The following is a 19,228-nucleotide window of genomic DNA, read 5'->3' as shown; positions in this document are numbered from 1 at the left end:
CAACACACCGTTACTGTGATTACGGATCACCGAAACCTGCAATATTTGAAAACCGCAAAAGCCCAATCCTCTAGACAACTCCGTTGGGCATTATTCTTTGCCGAGTTTGACTTCATAATTACCTATCGACCTGGTACAAAGAACGGTAAAGCTGATGCCCTTTCTCGGATGGGAGTGGAAGAACACTTGATCAACCCTAAACCTGTACCAATCATTCCCGAACAAAGAATTCTGGGTGTAATCGCCACAGAATCCATAGAGGAAGTTAAGGATAAAGCCAGGCAACTTGTAACTCCAGCAGACATACAGAATTGGCATCTGCAGGGAAAGGACTTTGCAGTAAAGGACAACTTATTGTATTTCCAAGAACGATTATACCTACCCAGCACAGATTTACAGAAAAAAGTAATCTCTTGTTATCACGATTCTTTAATGGAAGGACATCCCGGTATGGCCAAGACCTCAGAAAAGATCAAGCGCTACTTCTGGTGGCCATCTTGGAAAAAAGATATCAGAGACTTTATAATGTCCTGTGGAGTATGCGCCCAAAACAAGAGTCAAAAGGAAAGACCAGCAGGCCTCTTACGCCCTATTGACATCCCACCTCGCCCTTGGCATACGCTTTCTATGGACTTCATCACCGATCTACCTCCATGCTCCGGATACAATACGATTCTAGTAATCGTGGACTTATTCTCCAAGATGGCGCATTTCATTCCGCTCAAAGGCTTGCCAACAGCAGCAACTCTGGCCCGAGAATTTCTCGAAAACATCGTCCGACTGCACGGTTTTCCTTCGGTTCTAATTTCGGATCGAGGTAGTCAATTTATTTCTCATTTTTGGCGAAGTTGCTGTTGGTCGGCTCAAATTGATGTGAGACTATCGACCAGTCACCACCCTCAGACCGACGGACAAACCGAGAGGACCAATCAAACTCTGGAACAGTATTTACGCTGCATGCTGCAACAAACTGAAAAAACTTGGAAAGACATCCTTTGGATAGCCGAATATGCCTACAATAACTCTGTCCATTCAGGAACGGGGAAAACCCCGTTTTTTCTTTTGTACGGCAGTCACCCTCGAACCTCGGAGTTGGATCCCCTCCAAGATCTTGAAACACCAGCAGTAGACTACCTGCATTCTACAATCACCCAAGCCTTTAAGGAAGCTGTTTCTCACCTTCAAAGGGCTAAAGAACAATACAAGAAAGGAGCAGATCAACATCGGAAGGAAGCCCCTCAATATCTAGTAGGGGATCAAGTCTGGTTATCCACCAAGTATCTACCTCTGAAAGGGCCACGCACATTCAACCCAAGATACCTTGGTCCCTATTCCATCACTACCATAGTAAACCCAGTAGCGGTCAAGTTGGACTTGCCCCCGCACATGAAGATACATCCGGTCTTCCACGTCTCTCTATTAAAACCCGTGCAACCTCAAACCCGACTAACTAAATCTCCAAAACCTATCCTAGTTGATGGAGAACTCGAGTTTGAAGTCAAAAGCATTCTGGACTCCAAGATCTCCAAATCTAAACTATTTTACCTAATTGACTGGAAAGGCTACGGCCCCCAAGAGAGATCCTGGGAACCTGCGGAATATGTCCACGCTCCTCGCCTAATCAAAAGATTTCACCGAACATTTCCTGACAAGCCAAAACCCCCGGAGAAGCCCGGTTTAGGAGGGGCCTTGAGGGGGGGTACTGTCATGATCTCTGCTTCCAAAAGGTCAGGGTTTTCCCAACTCCCTTGGAAGCAGATCCATAACCATGGTTCCAAGTGCCAACCAGTCCCAATTGGGACCTTTTGGACCCAGTCCTGGCGCCAGTGGCACCAGGCTCATAAATGTGCCCAGTCCCAGCGCTGGAAGCGCCGGGCTCATAATGCTTGGGTGGATTTACCTGCAGCAGACCATGCTGCTTACTTGCCTGCCAGTTGAGCCTCTGATCCTCTTCTGTTTGGAACTACTTTTCCTGTTGGGTGGGGCAGGAGCCACTCCCTAGATTCAGAACACTGGAACTCTTCTGGAAAGCAGGAACTCTTTTCTTACCTAGGCGTGGCTGTGGAAGGAGACACCTAAGCACTACAGGAGGCTATTTAAACCACACCCGATGGATGAATCTTGCTTTGCGTTATTCTGCATTCTCTGCAGCAGAACGCTCATCGTGTCTTCTGCATCTGATCCTGGGCCTAAGGGAAAAGGCTTACCATCCTGAATCCAGTCTTCAGCAACACCTATAAAGACAAGAAAGAACAGGTTAGCATTACGGTCTTCGGTGTCAGCTCTTCACTTACCTGGTCCATCGGCTGTCACCAACGCCTCGCGCTGCATTCCGGCATCTGAAAGACAAAGGCTTACCTACTCTTCGTGCGCTCCGGAGGTCTTCACACTGCATTCCGGCATCTGAAAGACAAAAGCTTACCAGCTCTTCGCACGCTCCGGAGGCCTTCGGCGCTGCATCCCGCATCTGAAAGACAAAACAAGGTGCGTTTAAAGACATTGGGGAACTTAAATACTCACGTGCCATTACTCCTTTCCTCATCTAACCCAGTGGGTATTCCGGCACCCTGCAGCCGCTCCGAACTTGTACCTGCAAAATAAAAAGACAGTTAGAGCGCATCGTGAAGCAGGCAACAAGGGCTTACTTACGTGCTTCCAGGCGCTTCTATTCATCACACGGGCTCCATTTTCAACTCACTTCAGCCCGTCATCCGCCATCGCCGGAACCCTGCAAAAAAAAGAGACATCATTACTAAAGACTTTAAAGACATTAGAATTACTCGAAACTTACCGTTTGTGCAGTAAACGACGGACAGCAGTCCTCTGAAGTCAAGAGGCCTGCTCCCCTTATCCAGTGAAGAAACTGGTTACAGCACCCTGCCCCGAGGCAGATGGAGAGCACGGCGTTCACTTACCTAAGGTGAGAGCGTTAACCTTTGGGGTTCTACAGGAGAAGAGAAAGGGAAGAAGAGAGAGACATTCAATAACCCAGTTCCTTAATCCCATATTTTCTATCTGCAGACATCTTACCCTTCGAGTCAGACATACAGTGCACAGAGGTCCAGCCCAAAGAGCCAGCCGTGTGTTACACATCACCTTTGAAGATACGGTATACGCCCAGTCAAGACCGGCGCCTCTACGGGAATCAGGTGAGCGTTACAAAAGGGGAGTAGAGGGGAGGAGAGGGTGTAGAGGTGGAGGAGTAGGAGGTGAGGCATGGGTGGGCAGAAGTAGAAGAGGAAGTGGAAGGTGTTGGGGAGGTATGGAAAAGATAAGATTTTAGAGAAGAGCGAAAGGAAGGGTAGAAGGGAGAAGAGCGGATGGGTAGGGGAAGGCGGTTCCAGTGGAACAGAGCAAGGAGTTGGAAAGAGCAGAAGCGGGAGGGGGCGTAGGGAGGTGGAGGAGGAGAGAGTAGGAAAAGATCAGCAGAGCAGAGAGAACGAGAGGGGGAGTAGAGAGTAAGAAGGGAGGAAAGGTAGGGGGGGCAAGACCATGGAGGGATTTGAAGACAAGACAGAGGAACTTGAATTTAAGCTGGGAGTGCAAAGAAAGCCAATGTGACCAAACCACTGGCTGTTGGGATTACCCTTTTCCAGACCAGCCAGAAGCGCTGCGTTGATTTGTACCTGACATGCGATATTGTGATAGTTTTGACAGAATTTTGAGGACAAAGCGCGTTGCTTCATAATGTGCCTCTTTCTCTTCAGGTTTTTCCCCCCAAAAAGTTTCCCATGTTTCCCGCTCATTCCTAGAATTGTTACGGTCTTGATCTTTGATAGAATTAGATGTTACATCATTTAGTCCAGTAAGCAAAGGTGAGCAGGATAGACGTGTAGAGTCAGAGAGAGTCAGAGATTCTCAAGCACAGATTCATCTCCAACACTACTTAGGGCATTAGTTGTAGATTTTACAGCTTTCTCAGCTGATGCTTTTTCCAGGTTGATAATTTGACCTTCCAGGCTGTAGCAGAGGTTAAGGAGTGAGTTATTATCCAATTCGGCCGTTGTACAGGCCGCCTCGTCGACCAGCATCACTGATTCACCTGCTTCATTGTGTATTTAGCAAGCCCCGGCCACCTGGTGCCTTCCTGCCTGCCTCTCTTTTTCACCACTTAGCAAGCCCTGCCCACCTGGTGCCTTCCTGTTTGCCGCTCTTTTTCACCACTTAGCAAGCCCCGCCCACCTGGTGCCTTCCTGCTTGCCGCTCTTTTTCACCACTTAGCAAGCCCCGTCCACCTGGTGCCTTCCTGCCTGCTGCTCTTTTTCACCGCTTAGCAAGCCCCGCCCACCTTGTGCCTTCCTGCCTGCCGCTCTTTTTCACCACTTAGCAAGCCCCGGCCACCTGTTTCCTTCCTGCTTGTCGCTCTTTTTCACCACTTAGCAAGCCCCGACCACCTGGTGCCTTCCTGCTTGCCGCTCTTTTTCACCACTTAGCAGCCCCGACCACCTGGTGCCTTCCTGCTTGCCGCTCTTTTTCCTACTGAAGGAGCCCTCCAGACTCTTTTCCTTTGCAGATGGGGAGCAGGTGCAAGTGGATCTAGGTCACCTGGCCTAAGCCCCACCACCTGGTGCCTTCCTGCTTGCCGCTCTTTTTCACCACTTAGCAATCCCCACCCACCTGGTGCCTTTCTGCTTGCCGCTTTTTTTCACCACTTAGCAAGCCCCGCCCACCTGGTGCCTTCCTGCTTGCCGCTCTTTTTCCCTACTTAAGGAGCCCTCCAGCCTCTTTTCCTTTGCAGATGGGGAGCAGGTGCAAGTGGATCTAGGTCACATGGCCTAAGCCCCACCCACCTGGCACCTTCCTGCCTGTCGCTCTTTTTCACCACTTAGCAAGCCCAGCCAACCTGGTGCCTTCCTACTCGGTATCCAGTTAATATGTCGAAAAAATAATTTCGAATGACAAAAATGTCGAAAAAATTATACCAACATTTTTTTTTTCAATGTCTTATTTTTGAATGTACATTTTTTTATTTGCTTTGCGAGTAAAATAAAAGGGTTAAAAAAAAGGGGGGTGTTTGGGGGGAAACCCCCCATTTAAAAAAAAAAAAGACATTCGAAATTTTTTTTTAGGTATCATTTTTTCGACATTTTGTCATTCGAAATTATGTCATTCGAAATCGTCACTATAAACCTTCCTGCTCGACGCTCTTTTTCCCCACTTAGCAAGCCCCGCCCATCTGGTGCCTTCCTGCCTGTCTCTCTTTTTCACCACTTAGCAAGCCCTGCCCACCTGGTGCCTTCCTGCTTGCCACTCTTTTTCACCGCTTAGCAAGCCCCGGCCACCTGGTGCCTTCCTGCCTGCCGCTCTTTTTCACCACTTAGCAAGACCCGCCCACCTGGTGCCGACCTGCTTGCCGCTCATTTTCACCACTTAGCAAGCCCCGCCCACCTGGTGCCTTCCTGCTTGCCGCTCTTTTTCACCACCTGGCGCCTTCCTGCTTGCTGCTCTTTTTCCCTACTTAAGGAGCCCTCCAGCCTCTTTTCCTTTGCAGATGTGGAGCAGGTGCAAGTGGATCTAGGTCACCTGGCCTAAGCCCCGCCCACCTGGTGCCTTCCTGCCTGCCGCTCTTTTTCCCTACTTAAGGAGCCCTCCAGCCTCTTTTCCTTTGCAGATGGGGAGCAGGTGCAAGTGGCTCTAGGTCACCTGGCCTAAGCCCTGCCCATCTGGTGCCTTCCTGCCTGCCGCTCTTTTTCACCAATTAGCAAGCCCTTCCCACCTGGTGCCTTCCTGCCTGCCCCTCTTTTTCACCACTTAGCAAGCCCTGCCCATCTGGTGCCTTCCTCCTTGCCACTCTTTTTCACCACTTAGCAAGCCCCGCCCACCTGGCGCCTTCCTGGCTGCCGCTCTTTTTCCCTACTTAAGGAGCCCTCCAGCCTCTTTTCCTTTGCAGATGGGGAGCAGGTGCAAGTGGATCTAGGTCACCTGGCCTAAGCACCACCCACCTTCTTAACCCTGCTTCTTCCTTCCTGCTCTTAACTATTAGATGAAGGGCTTCTCTCGCGAAGGGCAGACGAAGAAAAGGGCAATTCCTGTTTGGACCAGGAGGACCAAGGGCCCGACCCCCTGCTCAGACAGCAGGTAAGCATGCACCAACATGTGTTACTCCCTCTGTCCCCACAGGCCATCCCCAGCCCCGCTCGTCCCCCCCCCTGATGTTCCCTTGTGCCCCCACTATTCTCGCACACAGGTGTTGCCTGTTTTGCTTGATTTTTCTACCCTGCTCCCCCCTCACCGCCCCTCAAGCCTACTTCTGCATGAGTCTGTCCTGATAAATTCTGGTTTCACCAACACCATCTTGTGGCCAATGCTGGATTTGACTTTTATGGACTTCATTCATTCATTCACGGTGCGTCACCCTTTCCCAACTCTCATGCTGGACTTCAATTGCATCTTGTACTCATGGTGGCCCTGAATCATGCTGTTCCCATCTTCATCTTGTATCCTGGCTTGCAACATTATGTGTTACTACTGACTTCTGCAATTGTATTCACTCTCCCCTTTTGCTTCTCCACTCTTTTGACTGCTAACTCTGTTCTCTCCTCCTTTCCCTTCTCCCTTTTCCTATCTCCTCCCCTTACTTTCTTCTATGCACTTACTCTATCAGAATTGTCCCTGGACCTAGTATGATAGCAACCTCGTCTGCCTCTTCCGCCCTCCCTATGCTGTTTTTTTCCTCCCCAACCCCACCTCCAGCACTATCTGAAATGTCGTTAGGCCGAGTACCATAGTTAATTTCACATCCTTACTGTTCATGGCCTGTAAGAACGTCATTGTATTTAACCTTGTTCCCTCCCTTGCCTTGAAGCGCTTTGAAACACATTGTGTACAGGCGCTATATAAATAAACTATCATATCATATTTCAATTGGTACTGTGGCGACAGCTGGCCCCACAAAGAAATCAGTGATTTTTTGACGAGGAGGAGGCCATATTCAAATCAACCTCTTCCTGCACCAACACCAACCTATTGTGCCCCTTTGTTTTAGCGTTTAATTTCTGTTTGTTTCATGATTGCCAAACAGAAACACACCAGCAGCTCTTTCCAATTAACCAATAACACCAATTATTGGTTTTCCTACTTTGACTCAGCCCACTGGGGGAGCCACAGGATGAGGGGCGGCTCAAAGACTTAAAAGGCCACAGTCACCGCCCCTGATTACATGTATTCAAAATAGATGCAGGTAGAACGAGTCTTGCCAAACCCAGACGGCAGTTACAGCAGCGATCCGCACTTACTGAGGACGGCTCAAAGACTATCTAACTGCAGAGTCGCCATACTAAAATGAGAGCGCAGGTTGCTTTTAACCAGTATAATAGGAGGAAAATACCAGGTTCAACTTTCAACGTTCCAGAATTATCACCAAGTAACAATAAGTTCCTTGTAACGTAGTTCAGAAGTATGTAGTATCAAGACAGCAACCAAACTTCAGAGAACGTTTAGGGGATTGACATATATTATCAATCTTATAATTGCCAGCAGCACGTTGCCCACCGCCTGCCGCCTGCAGACTGGCCACTTCAGGCTCCACTTCACTGTGAGGTTTTGTTGAAAATGTGGGCAGAGTTTCTCCTTGGTACGTCAGCAAATAACACGTTGGAACAGCCACTAGACAGCCTTTCCTCCTCACGACCAGGTAGCAGAATCTTTTGCTATTATGCTCCACCTTTTATCCCTGTGGGGAAAGGAAAGGGCCGTCACGTGTGTGTGATTCGGTTAATTGCCTGACTCTGCCTGGCCCTTGGGTTGGACATATCAGATAAACAGCTTTATAATTAGTCTGTTGTCTTTTACTGTATGGGAAGGTGTTTGCATTGAAAAAGGACGGTGGTAGAGTTTCCAAATATCCTACAGGGACGGAAGGGAAAAAGGTGTTATATGGAATTATAGTTCTTGTCCTAGGGGTTTGAGTAATCTCAGAAGGGTGGTTTTTGTAGGGCTTGTGAAATGAGTAAGAGGGTTTATGGGCACGGTAGTTGTTGTTCCGATTCGACTGGGAATTCGGAAAATGATTATCCGAAAGACGTGGTTGATAGGGTTTAGGAAGCAAACGGGATCGTAAACTGAACAGAGGGGATTGTGAGAACTGTAGTATTTTGTCTGGATAGGTTGGGTGTTCTCGAATTAATTATCAGAGGGACATGGAGAAAAATGACCGCGTGTATATGTAAATGTTTTGGAAGTGATTGGTGGAAGGATGTGTGACTGTTTGTAAGCAGGCATTGAGGGAGTGTTACAAATATAAAATGTAAAAGGTAGAAGGGCTGCCCTGTGCGATGGTGTGCAGTTGCCATCTGGGTCTTTTTAATGATCCATTGCCTGGAAAGGGCACTGTGGAGACCGTGGATAGTTATAAAGGTCCATCGATTATGGTCCTTATTTTATGCTAGAATAAAAGTATTGCTTTTGTCCTTTTAATATTTTTCTCTAGTATGCAATTGTCCATTAGCACCCTGGGTGGGGGAGCCAGCCAATTAGGTGGCTAGGAACACGGGCTTGAACGGCCGGTACAAGCTTGTGTTCCAAGCCGCCTGACGGCCGGCTCTCCCCGCTGCCATCCTCCCCACCATCCTCCGTCCCATTATTTTTTTATCCCTGCTACTTACCTTATTTCGGCGGTGGCGGGTGCCACTGCCGCAACCGCTGTAGGAAGGAAAATCCTTATTTTAAAACCTTATTTTATTTTTAGCACCCATAGGTTACCGCTTTGGCAACCCGGGGTGCTAATGGCCTTCATGGGGCTGGAACGGGGGGGATGAATACCTCATTATTACCATTAGCATAACACAAAATGGTAATGGAAATGTTGGAGAATTCAGTCTGGAGAATCTTATTCAGTCGGTCTACTTTACTGAGAAATCTAAAGTAGATGGAACCTTTAAGATAATTTTTTTTAGTTCTATTTTCTAACTGTGAAAGGTGTCCTCAAATATTGTCTCCCCAATATCTAATGTAAAGTAATCAAATTATAGAGCAGTGTTGCTGGGCTATCCATTCAACAGGGAGGATTCCCCTTTTTCCCACCACTGTTTACATCAAGAGCAACACAGGATACAATCATGTTTTTTGCACTATGAAAATGCATCTCTATAACAGATAATCATTGACACATATTAGTTGCTTTCAATCCCTCCTGACGAGCCACTTGATTACAGTGGTGAAACACATGTAGAGGATTTGAGGAAAACATATTTTTTATTTGTATCCGGTTCCAAAGAGGGAACTTTTTTTGTTTTGGTACCAAGTTTGGACGCTAAAAATGCTTTGATATTAAAATTGCTTTGACATTGGACAAAACGAACCAGTTAGTGTATTTGACTTAAAGAACCGTTATGGATAAAAACAGAATCCACTAATGTATATGTGATCTATAGCAAAATAGCCAATTATTTTGATTCTAAAAACTAGCCTCGAAGGAGCGTCAATCAATAAACAACTAATCTAACAAACTACCTACTTCCGAGTTGTCTATTCAAGGAATTTGCCACAAACCTGATTGTTGCAGGTCTAAAAGGTTATTTGTCTCCAGATACGCTTGGATCTTTAGGTACGCTGCTTTGTCTAATATATTGAGTAAAAACTGTACCATTGTAATAGGCCTATAATTAGTTGGGATGGTTGGGTCCAGTGAAGCTTTGTTTTAAAGTGTTAGAACTACTCCTGCTGCAAATTTGTTTGGTGAAATCCGTCCAGCCGTTTGGGCTTTAGCCGTGTGCAAAGTTTTTGCCCATTCATGGATAAAAATAATGTTTGGGACCACCCCCTATAACTTTGTCCCCCTGCACGAATCCTCACCAAACTTGGTCTTCGTATGGGTTTAGCAACTTAACCATAACTACACGGCTGCTACCACGGGCTGTGTAATCTATATATGTATATTTTTTTATATTGAAAAATAGTCGTTTAGCCTCTTAATTGCCGTTAAAACACTGTGTTTGCTCTTCTTATAGCCGCTTTAGTGCCTGCGGAGCAGTGGAATTGTGTTCCGAGTTCGATTTGGAACATTGTGTTATAACCCAATGCGCATGCGCCGCCCGACGCTTGGCGCGTCATAAATATCACCGCTGTGTGAACGGGCCGGCTGCAATCTGTCAAGTAAGGCACCGTAATAATACTACAGAAGGTGAAAGTGGAATGTGAAAGCAGACCGGAACCCTGTGCAAGCGATCGCTCGCAGGCCGGGTCCGCTTTTGGAATAGTATGCACGCGACGGGCTCGATCGCACTGAATGAGGGATGCCGGTGCCGGTGAGAAACGTAAGCGTATCATCTACCTATGCAACATTCTACATGAATAATATATTGTACATTATTAGCGCGGGCGATGCTAAGCACATATTAGAAAATACTTCAAATTCTACACACTGTATTGTGAGGTAGTATAGAGTCACTTAGCTGTTGGATGCAGCAAATAAGAAGAGGAAAGGACCTAGCGCAGCAGGGATTTGTACCCAAGGAAGACCCCTGATTGGACAGCAGGGCAGAGCCTCAGGACTACTATGCTGCAGGGACTCATGGGGATTGTAGTTTTTTAGCTATCTTTTATCTTTGTGTTTTGTTTGTTTTTTCTCGTGATTGCAGTTTTCAAACTGAAAAAAAATAAGAGAGAAAAAGTTGAAGGTTTTAAAAGCTGTTGGAAGCAATAATAAAGAAGTTATATCATAATGCTCGCCTCCGGTCTTGCCGTAGAATCCAGATTCTAATGGAGAGATGTTTACAGCCATCAAGAATGTTAGTGCTAAGAACATATTTTAAAAAATCACAGCAACTCCACCACCTCTGCCCTTTTTACGATCTGATCTGATAATTTTATATCCCACAGGTGTTACAAATAGTGCAGCATGATTAGTTTATGCATTTAGGCAAGTTTCTGTGAGACAGATCATGTCAAGATTCTGAATAGTCAATCGGTTTGCCACCTCAGTGGCATGTTTAATGATGGCGCGAGTGTTCCAGACTGCTAACTTCATCTCCGATTAGAATCCAGAATGACATTAGCAGAGGGAGTGGGGGGAATATCACTGGATACTGGAGCCCCATCCCTTTGAGTAATCACGGGCTCTGAAAAGAGACTATGGATAGCCATATCATAGGCTCCCTGAACAGCTGGATCCAGTATGACATTAGCAGAGGGAGTGGGGGGGAATATCACTGGATACTGGAGCCCCATCCCTTTGAGTAATCACAGGCTCTGAAAAGAGACTATGGATAGCCATATCATAGGCTCCCTGAACAGCTGGATCCAGTATGACATTAGCAGAGGGAGTGGGGGGGAATATCACTGGATACTGGAGCCCCATCCCTTTGAGTAATCACAGGCTCTGAAAAGAGACTATGGACAGCCATATCATAGGCTCCCTGAACAGCTGGATCCAGTATGACATTAGCAGAGGGAGTGGGGGGAATATCACTGGATACTGAACAGCTGGGTTTTGCAGGTCTTTGCATTTGCCATGTCCTTGTGTAGCGAGAGGAGAGGGTTGCATGTTATTAGACACTGGATTCAAGAGTGTAATAACCCTTTCCTTGTACGCGTTCTCCACGACTGTTTGTTTTATTCCAAACAGAGTGGGGGAAGGACCCACTTTGTGTATGCTGAATCAGCACATTGGTGAAATGCGTGGTGGCGCAGCGATGCAAAGGCGAAGGAGAATGTAGTCCAGATTTTGCTCTGGCCATCTCAATCAGTTGCAAAGGATGCATAACCAGTAGCAGGCAGCAAGTATTGTGTAGAAAACAAAGTGCTTACTCACTCAGTAGCCCCTCAGCCCTGACAGCACGGACCGGCACAGACTGACTTATCATGTGCCAGTGGGCAATTAAAAAGAACACGCAAACTACAATACTCCTGGATATTGTAGTTCAAGGTTTAAGATGTGAGATTGTGGCAACAGTTGCTTCTAATGAAGTGTAAACCAATACAATCTGTATTTTAAAACACACTCACACTGTGATTTCCTTCTTTCGAGTTCATGCACAAGGCTATTCTTAAGCCTCTCACCTATAAGACTGCTTTTCCGGTGGCTGTTACTTTCATTAGGAGGGTTAGTGAACTGCAGGCTTTCTCAATTCAAGACCCGTTTGTTACTATTCATAAAGACAAAGTGGTTTTCTGCGCACACCCACGGTTTGCACCTTGATTGATTTCCAAGTTTCATGTAAACCAGTCCATTGAACTCCCAACTTTCTCACCATCCCACTAACTGAGCTGAAAGAAGCCTCCATACACTAGATGTTAGGGGAGCAGTTGTGTACTACCTTTATAAGACATAACCACTATGAAGGACAGATCGGTTCTTTGTCTCTGTTGCCGCTGATAGAGAAGGGGGACACTGTGTTACTCTGTGGCTAAGAGAAATTTACCCTTTACTTTACGCCTAGAGCACGTTCTGCTTGAGGCACAGAAGCTACTATAGCTTTCATTGCAAATGTTCCTCTTGATTCTATTTGCAAGGCTGCTAACTGGAGTTCTGTTCACACTTTCACTCAACATTACTGCTTAGATACACATTCTAGGACTGATTCTCAGGTGGGTCAAGCAGTGTTAACACATCTTTTCATTGTCGTTCCTTCTCACTTCCTACCACCATCTCCTGGCACTGCTTGATAGTCTATGCACAGCATGTGCTTCTAAGCCGATTCACAAGCATCGGAAGACATATATTACTCACCCTAATTGTATTTCTGATGCTTGTATCTGCTTAAATTCACATGCATCCAACCTTCCTCCCCTCTAGGAGTTGAAGCAACATGGACATATTTCATCTTCCTTGCTTCTGTACTCGCTCATGCAGTCTCTTCAGGCTCCCTCATGGCAGAACAAAAACAACTGGTGGTGAAAGGGGCCCCTAGGGGTCCCTCGTGTTATGGAAACAAGGCAAATCACCACACACGAAAGATACGCCAAACACGAGGTTTGTATTCCCAAAGCTAGGGTTTGTTGCAAAGCAAATGGTCTCATCTGGCCAGCTCGGTCTCACGCCCCGCGACGTGTATCTCTAGACCTCGAGGGACACAAGAGAGCGAAAAACATACATCAGTTACATATGTACAAAATGCACATCATGCAATCAGTTGTGACATGTTTAACACCGCCCTATATTGGATTTCTTTGAATTTAGTGTGATGATGGACAGTTTCGACGAATATGACACCTTCAAATATCTATTCTAGTAACAATGTGCAACAATATGCAACAATATGCAACTCTGCAAGTGTAGAGACATACTTCTGTTGTTGAACAGAACATTGTGCTTCTGTTCTTGTAAGCGGCTACCTACGGGAGAAGAGTCACATTCCAGCCCTTGCTATCTGTGAGTTGCTATTCGTGTCCTGGGAGCCGACACGCTCTACAGGGCTGGCAAAAGGGGGCCGTAAGAAGAGCATAATTCAGGCCTCAGACTGCCTTATTCTAGCATTTTCTGCCATATAATGAGATTGGCTGGCAGCTGCGAAATGATTAAATGTACTGCGGCTCGTCTTCAAGGCTACATCTGGGAGGGAGCTGGGCATTCCTCTCTGGGCTGCCCACAAGGAGTTTCAACGAACTCCTTAGCCTCGCGGCCTTGCCCTTTCACGTTCAGACAACAATGTTAACAGTCGAGCAGAATAAGCAGAATTTGCGAGAAATGAAAGCTGCGAAGCAGTTTAAACAGAAAGCAATGGTTAGAGAACAAAATGGCGATCCCTGCTACAACAAAATGGCCGCTCATTAGTTAAGCATAGAAATCTGTATTTCTATCGTTCTGTACATGAGACGGTTGGTCTTCGGCCACCAGAATACATTTGCCGTTCCAAATGAAAGGTGTTCATTTTTCCAGACCGACAAACCCTCCTTTTGGCCGTATGCCAAGCGTCTTATTCATTCATTGTATCCTCCTCTGATGATGATAAGTCTGGAGTACCTATGTCTGAATTTTGCATGCTATTATAAGCATCATCTTCATCATTAATATCTATAGCCATTAATTCTGTTACTGTTTTCATTTCATTAGTGTCTCTGTCATTCCGGCCATAAGTTTGTTTTCTTCTTGTCACCATATGCATACATCCCTTAGTACATCCCTCAGTTATCTCAGTGCAAACTATCGGTAGGCATTGTGTGCAACAACAGCACGTTATGAATATTCCAAACACTACTTCTAATATTGCAATCAGCTTCCATCCCTAGGAACGCAATAGTCCCCAAAACCAGGACCCTATTCCCCAACCCCCTTCTCCAGCAGAGAGTGTGGAATTTAGGACATGCAATTTCTTTATTGCTTTAAAAATTTTAGGGGTATAGTCATCTACGAATACACACACGCTGATCTCACGATTTTGCAAACTCCCCCATGATCAACTAAGATTATATCAAGAGCCATTCTGTTTTGCAGCGTCATTAGCCTACTCCTTTTTCTTCCAACGTCATGTTGAATAGAATATCTGTGGTTGTGTCTATTGTATTTTAGTATTCTGGACAGTTGCCTTATGTTATAGGAATTTACTATCTGGGCCAAGAATTGTACAAAAGATTTTGCTACACCCATTGCTATCAATCCGTCTTCGCTGCTCCTTTGGGTCCTAGATGTGGATCCCCTGGGTATGTCTGCAGTTTCTAAGAGGAACACTCCCGGAAACAGTAGAACTTGGTAACATGTACCCCCCCAGTTTTTAGGTAACCAAGGATATGCATTTTCTCCACATATGAAATAAACAGGGTCACCTACATATACTGGTTTTATTTCATATTTTAGGACCGCTGTATTCATGCATCCGGTAAATGTTCCTACTGAATAGGAACCTTTTTTCATTAGACAGAAGGGGACAGTTCTTGGGTTGTAATCCACCGTATAAGAAGGGGTCACGGTATCTTTGTTCCCTTCTTCTCTCATGCGTAACACCATCACTGATGTTTTAACTGGCGGGGACAATCTGTCCTGCCTATTTTGTCTTGTTATTTTTCGTGTACTTTTTGGCGTGGGATCTGGGACTATTACTCATGCTTTATGGAACATGGAACAACCCACATAAGGCAACTGTCCTTGAATTCAATCATGTTTGTCCTATCTAATTGACCCGTACTGTTCCTGTTCCACTTCCCAAAAAACAATGCACTCAAGGATGCACTACATGCAGAACTCAATGGCAACGGTTGTACATACCAGCCTATTCCTTTCCCAGCATGCTGCGGTAAATGGGCGCATACCCAGCAATTTTTTTTCTTTAGAATTGCATGGGTCATATTCATTATCAACAATAATGTATTGTTTCCATACCCTTCTCTATGTCTCTCTTCCATTGGGGACAAGGTGCCAGTGATCACATGAACCAGGCTTTCAGTAGTGGATATATTGACTTTTGGTAGGAGTGTTTCTAATGGGTGTGTTGACTCCACATATCACAACACACCGGCTATCGTTATTGGTACCACCATACTCATGAAGCACATGACTATTGTCCAGATCAGCATACAATTTTTTTCCAATGCGTTTTCCCTGAGTTTACAGTCTCTATAGCTATCTCTTTCTCAGCAGCGGTGCAGGAGGAGACTGGAACCGGTCCCGACATGTTTCTCATCGTCCTTCTTCTTTCTGACAAAAGTTCGTCGTGGATATCTCTCTTCGTTGCACTTGTCCGAATGTCAAAAAGTTCAACGGAATTGTCACAGTTCAGTCTGCCAGCCCTTTATAGCCTGGATTACTTATTCGTTTCAGGCAAGATCACTTGTCCTTTCTCATGCTGCTCAGAGGACTTCTGATCAGCTCTCCATTGCCTTAGTACTATGTGCGCCCAACTTGTCCGCTCTGGTTCTTGACACATGTACTTTTTATGATCGCACCGAGGAGCCGCGAGTCTTGAATTGTCCGATTTGCACAACTCTCACGCTTCTCTCCTCTACACCTCTGATTCCTTCTCCGTCCGTGAGTGGAACCAGAGGCAAAAACACCAAAGATCTGTGGATCACTTTGTCTTTCGAGGCCGCAAATTATACCGCCTCACTCCTGGTATCGTGTGATCCGTAAACAGTGCCGATGCACTTCCAGTATCAGGCTCAGTGTCAGCCTGCAGCGCAATGACAGATGGCGTTGGCCGCCGCGGCAATGATGCAGATTCTGTCTTTGGCTCTGGTGCGATAGCAAGAGCTGGTGGGCGCCAAAGGGGTACACGTTTCTCGTCTACCAGACTTGGTGCTGCAGATTTTGTGTCGGCCAGCAGTGATGTAGGTTCTGCTGGGCAAAGTTGGGGCCCACTTTGCCCTTTCCCCTTTTTGGCAATCTTTTCAGGCTCTGTTTCGAGTTTCACTTCTTGCTCGGGCTGGTTTGGCGGTAGTTTACTGGCGGTAGTTTCTTTAGTTTCTGGGACCGTTGTCTCTTTCCGGTCGTCTGGATCAGGCACGTCTTTCAGTGAAGATGGGATCTTTTTGGCATGGGTGGCATGTATCCACGCCTTCCTCCCATCCACCCTTATCGCCGTCTGTGTTGCCAGTAGAACTTGATAGGGGCCGCGCCACCTGGGTGCTAACAATGTTTTCCTCTCAAAGTTCTTGAGTAGCACCCAGTCTCCTGGCTCCAGCGCGTGCCCCGGACCGGTGTATCTTATCGGTAGAGCCTCCTGCACCTGCTGATGAATCAAATGCAATTTATGCATTAAAAGGCCACATTAAGTACTAAGCACAGGGTGTTCTACCTCGCTAAGCCGTCTTGGCTGAGGTGCGCACTATACATTTGCCGGCCTCCCCATTGCAATCTCGTACGGGAAGAGCCCAGTTCTAGCCTGTACAGACGTGTGCATGCACAATAGCGCTATGGGTAATGCATCTACCCAACTCAACTTGCTTCCTGCACATATTTTACTTATTTTTGACTTAAGGATCCCATTATGTCTCTCAACAAGCCCGGCCGAACTCGGATGCCTTGAAATGTGAAATCGCGTATCAATCTGTAGACCTGCACAGATCTGTAATATCACTGCGCCTACAAAGTGTGTACCGTTTTCTGACCATAGGACACGGGGCAAGCCGAATCGGGAAAAATATTCCTTAAGCATTACTTTTGCCGTGCTCATTGCTGTGCAGTATTTTAAGGGATATGCCTCCACCAACTTGCTGAATGCACAGATCACCACTAATACATACTTCAAGTTTTGGCACCTCTCCATCTCTATGAAATCAAAATGGATTACCTCAAAAGGCATAGAGGGTGGGCCAAAACTGCCTGTCGGAGTCACTGTTCCCTTCCCTACATTGTGTTGTAAACACGTAATGCAGTTCTGCACCAACCTCTCTGCATTTTTTTTATGTTTACATTCTTCCATACCGTGGATAAGTGCTGTATCATTTTTTTTGCACAAATGTGGGTAGGGACATGCGCCATGGTGACCATTGCAGTTACATAAGAATTTGGCAACATCCAGTTTTTTGTTTCTTTGTCCACCCAACAACCCTCCAAATCTAACTCAGCAGAGCCCTCTGCCCACCCTTGGATCTCATCGGCCGTGGCGTCAGCCTGCATTTCTTTGACAGTGGCAATTCCATCTTCTATCATACAGGGTACTTCCTCAGTCTGTACTGTCATCATTTTATTGTTCAAATCAGTGGCAGTTTGTTTCGCAATCCTGTCTGCAAATGCGTCTCCCTCTCCTACTTTACATGTTACTTTTTTATGTGCCTCGCATTTCACTATTGCTAGGCGTTTTGGAAACGTGAGTGCAGACAATTGTACAATCAAAGGGCCATGTTGAATCCTGGCCCCATGTGATGTCAAGAAACCCCTCTCAGCCCAGAGTCGACCAAAGTTATGAACCACCCCAAATGCATACTGACTATCAGTATATATGTTGACATTTAAGTTTTCAGAAAGCTTGCAGGCTCTGGTCAATGCTATTATTTCTATGGCTTGTGCCGAGTAGTAGGGGATTCTTTTGCTTTCTACAGCGCTCTTTAGGGTAGTGATAGCGTACACGGCAGTTGACGTGCCATCAGGTAATTTGAAACAAGAGCCGTCACAAAATAACTCCCCATCTGGCTCCTTTTGTGGGATGTCACTTAAATCAACTCTCCCCTTCGTTTCTTCCTCAGTGACCATTAAGCAATCATGGGGTGGTGATTCGTTGTCACCAATTTCTTCTATGGGCAGTGGCATTAATTCTGCAGGATTCAAAGCGCTACACCTCATGATCTGGATGTCGGGTGCAAACAAGATAATCTCATATCTAGTTAGTCTAGCAGAGGTGAGGTGTTGCGTCTGTGTTCTATTTAATAGAACGTCTATGGCATGTGGCACCATCAGAATTAAAGTGTGCCCCAATACTATCCCTTACGTTTGTTTCACTGACGCAGCCGCCGCTGCAACAGTTCGCAAACATCGTGGTAGTGCGCACGCTACAGGGTCCAGCGCAGAAGAATAATAGCCGCACGGCCTATTTCTTCCACCTTGTTCCTGTGTCAAAACCGTCAATGCACATCCTTCACTTTCGCTCACAAACAATCTAAACATTTTCTCGTAATTTGGTGTGCCCAAAACTGGCGCAGAACACAATGCAGTTTTCAATTGATCAAACGCTCTCTGACATTCCTCATCCCACTGCAAAGGCATAACCGCATCCTTTTTTGTCAATTTCACCATTGCTATTACAGCTCTGACTCCTTTTTGTGTCTTTGGAATAGGCATACAAGAAATACTTCTCTGGCGTAAGCCTTTTCCCTTCTTTCGAAAGTAGGTAGCCCAAATAGGCCACCTCCTTTCGATTATACTGGAATTTCTTCAAACTAGCTTTATGGCCATGTTCCGCTAGGTGTGACAATAGTAATACAGTGCTCTTTTTACAAATCTCCTCTGTGTCAGCAGCTATCAATAGATCGTCTATGTACTGTAAGAGTACGCAACCCACTGGTAATTCTAGCATGTCTAGCTGCTCTTTTAGTGCTCTACTGTAAATACTCAGACTTTCCGTGTATCCTTGTGGAATGCGCGTGAATGTAAATGATCATCCTCCTAATGTGAACGGGAACAAATATCTACTGTCCTTGTTCACCGGAATGCTAAAGAAGGCATTCTTTAGATCAATTACACTAAAGTATTCTGCAGAAGCAGGTATCATTGTCAATGTTGGGACCAGAGGAAATTGGGGGTCTACTACTTTGTTCAGAGCGCGCAAATCAATTATGAAACGGTATGGTACTTCATTCCCTCCCTTCTTATAAACTGGAAGAATCGGGCTGTTGCATGTACTGCCTGTAATTTCTTCAATCA

At 46.0% G+C, this 19,228-nt stretch overlaps 1 protein-coding gene across 1 annotated transcript in view; it reads left to right on the top strand.

Moving 5' to 3' along the window:
• Positions 1-19,228, top strand: part of LOC138452731 (zinc finger protein 208-like) — a 292,035-nt gene that overhangs the window by 254,188 nt on the left and 18,619 nt on the right. The gene's annotated exons all lie outside the window — the stretch shown is intronic.

This window comes from Ambystoma mexicanum, chromosome 4p (assembly GCF_040938575.1).
Source record: "Ambystoma mexicanum isolate Mex_15411 chromosome 4p, UKY_AmexF1_1, whole genome shotgun sequence".
NCBI classification, from domain to species: Eukaryota; Metazoa; Chordata; class Amphibia; order Caudata; family Ambystomatidae; genus Ambystoma; species Ambystoma mexicanum.
This window is presented reverse-complemented; position numbering and strand designations above follow the sequence as displayed.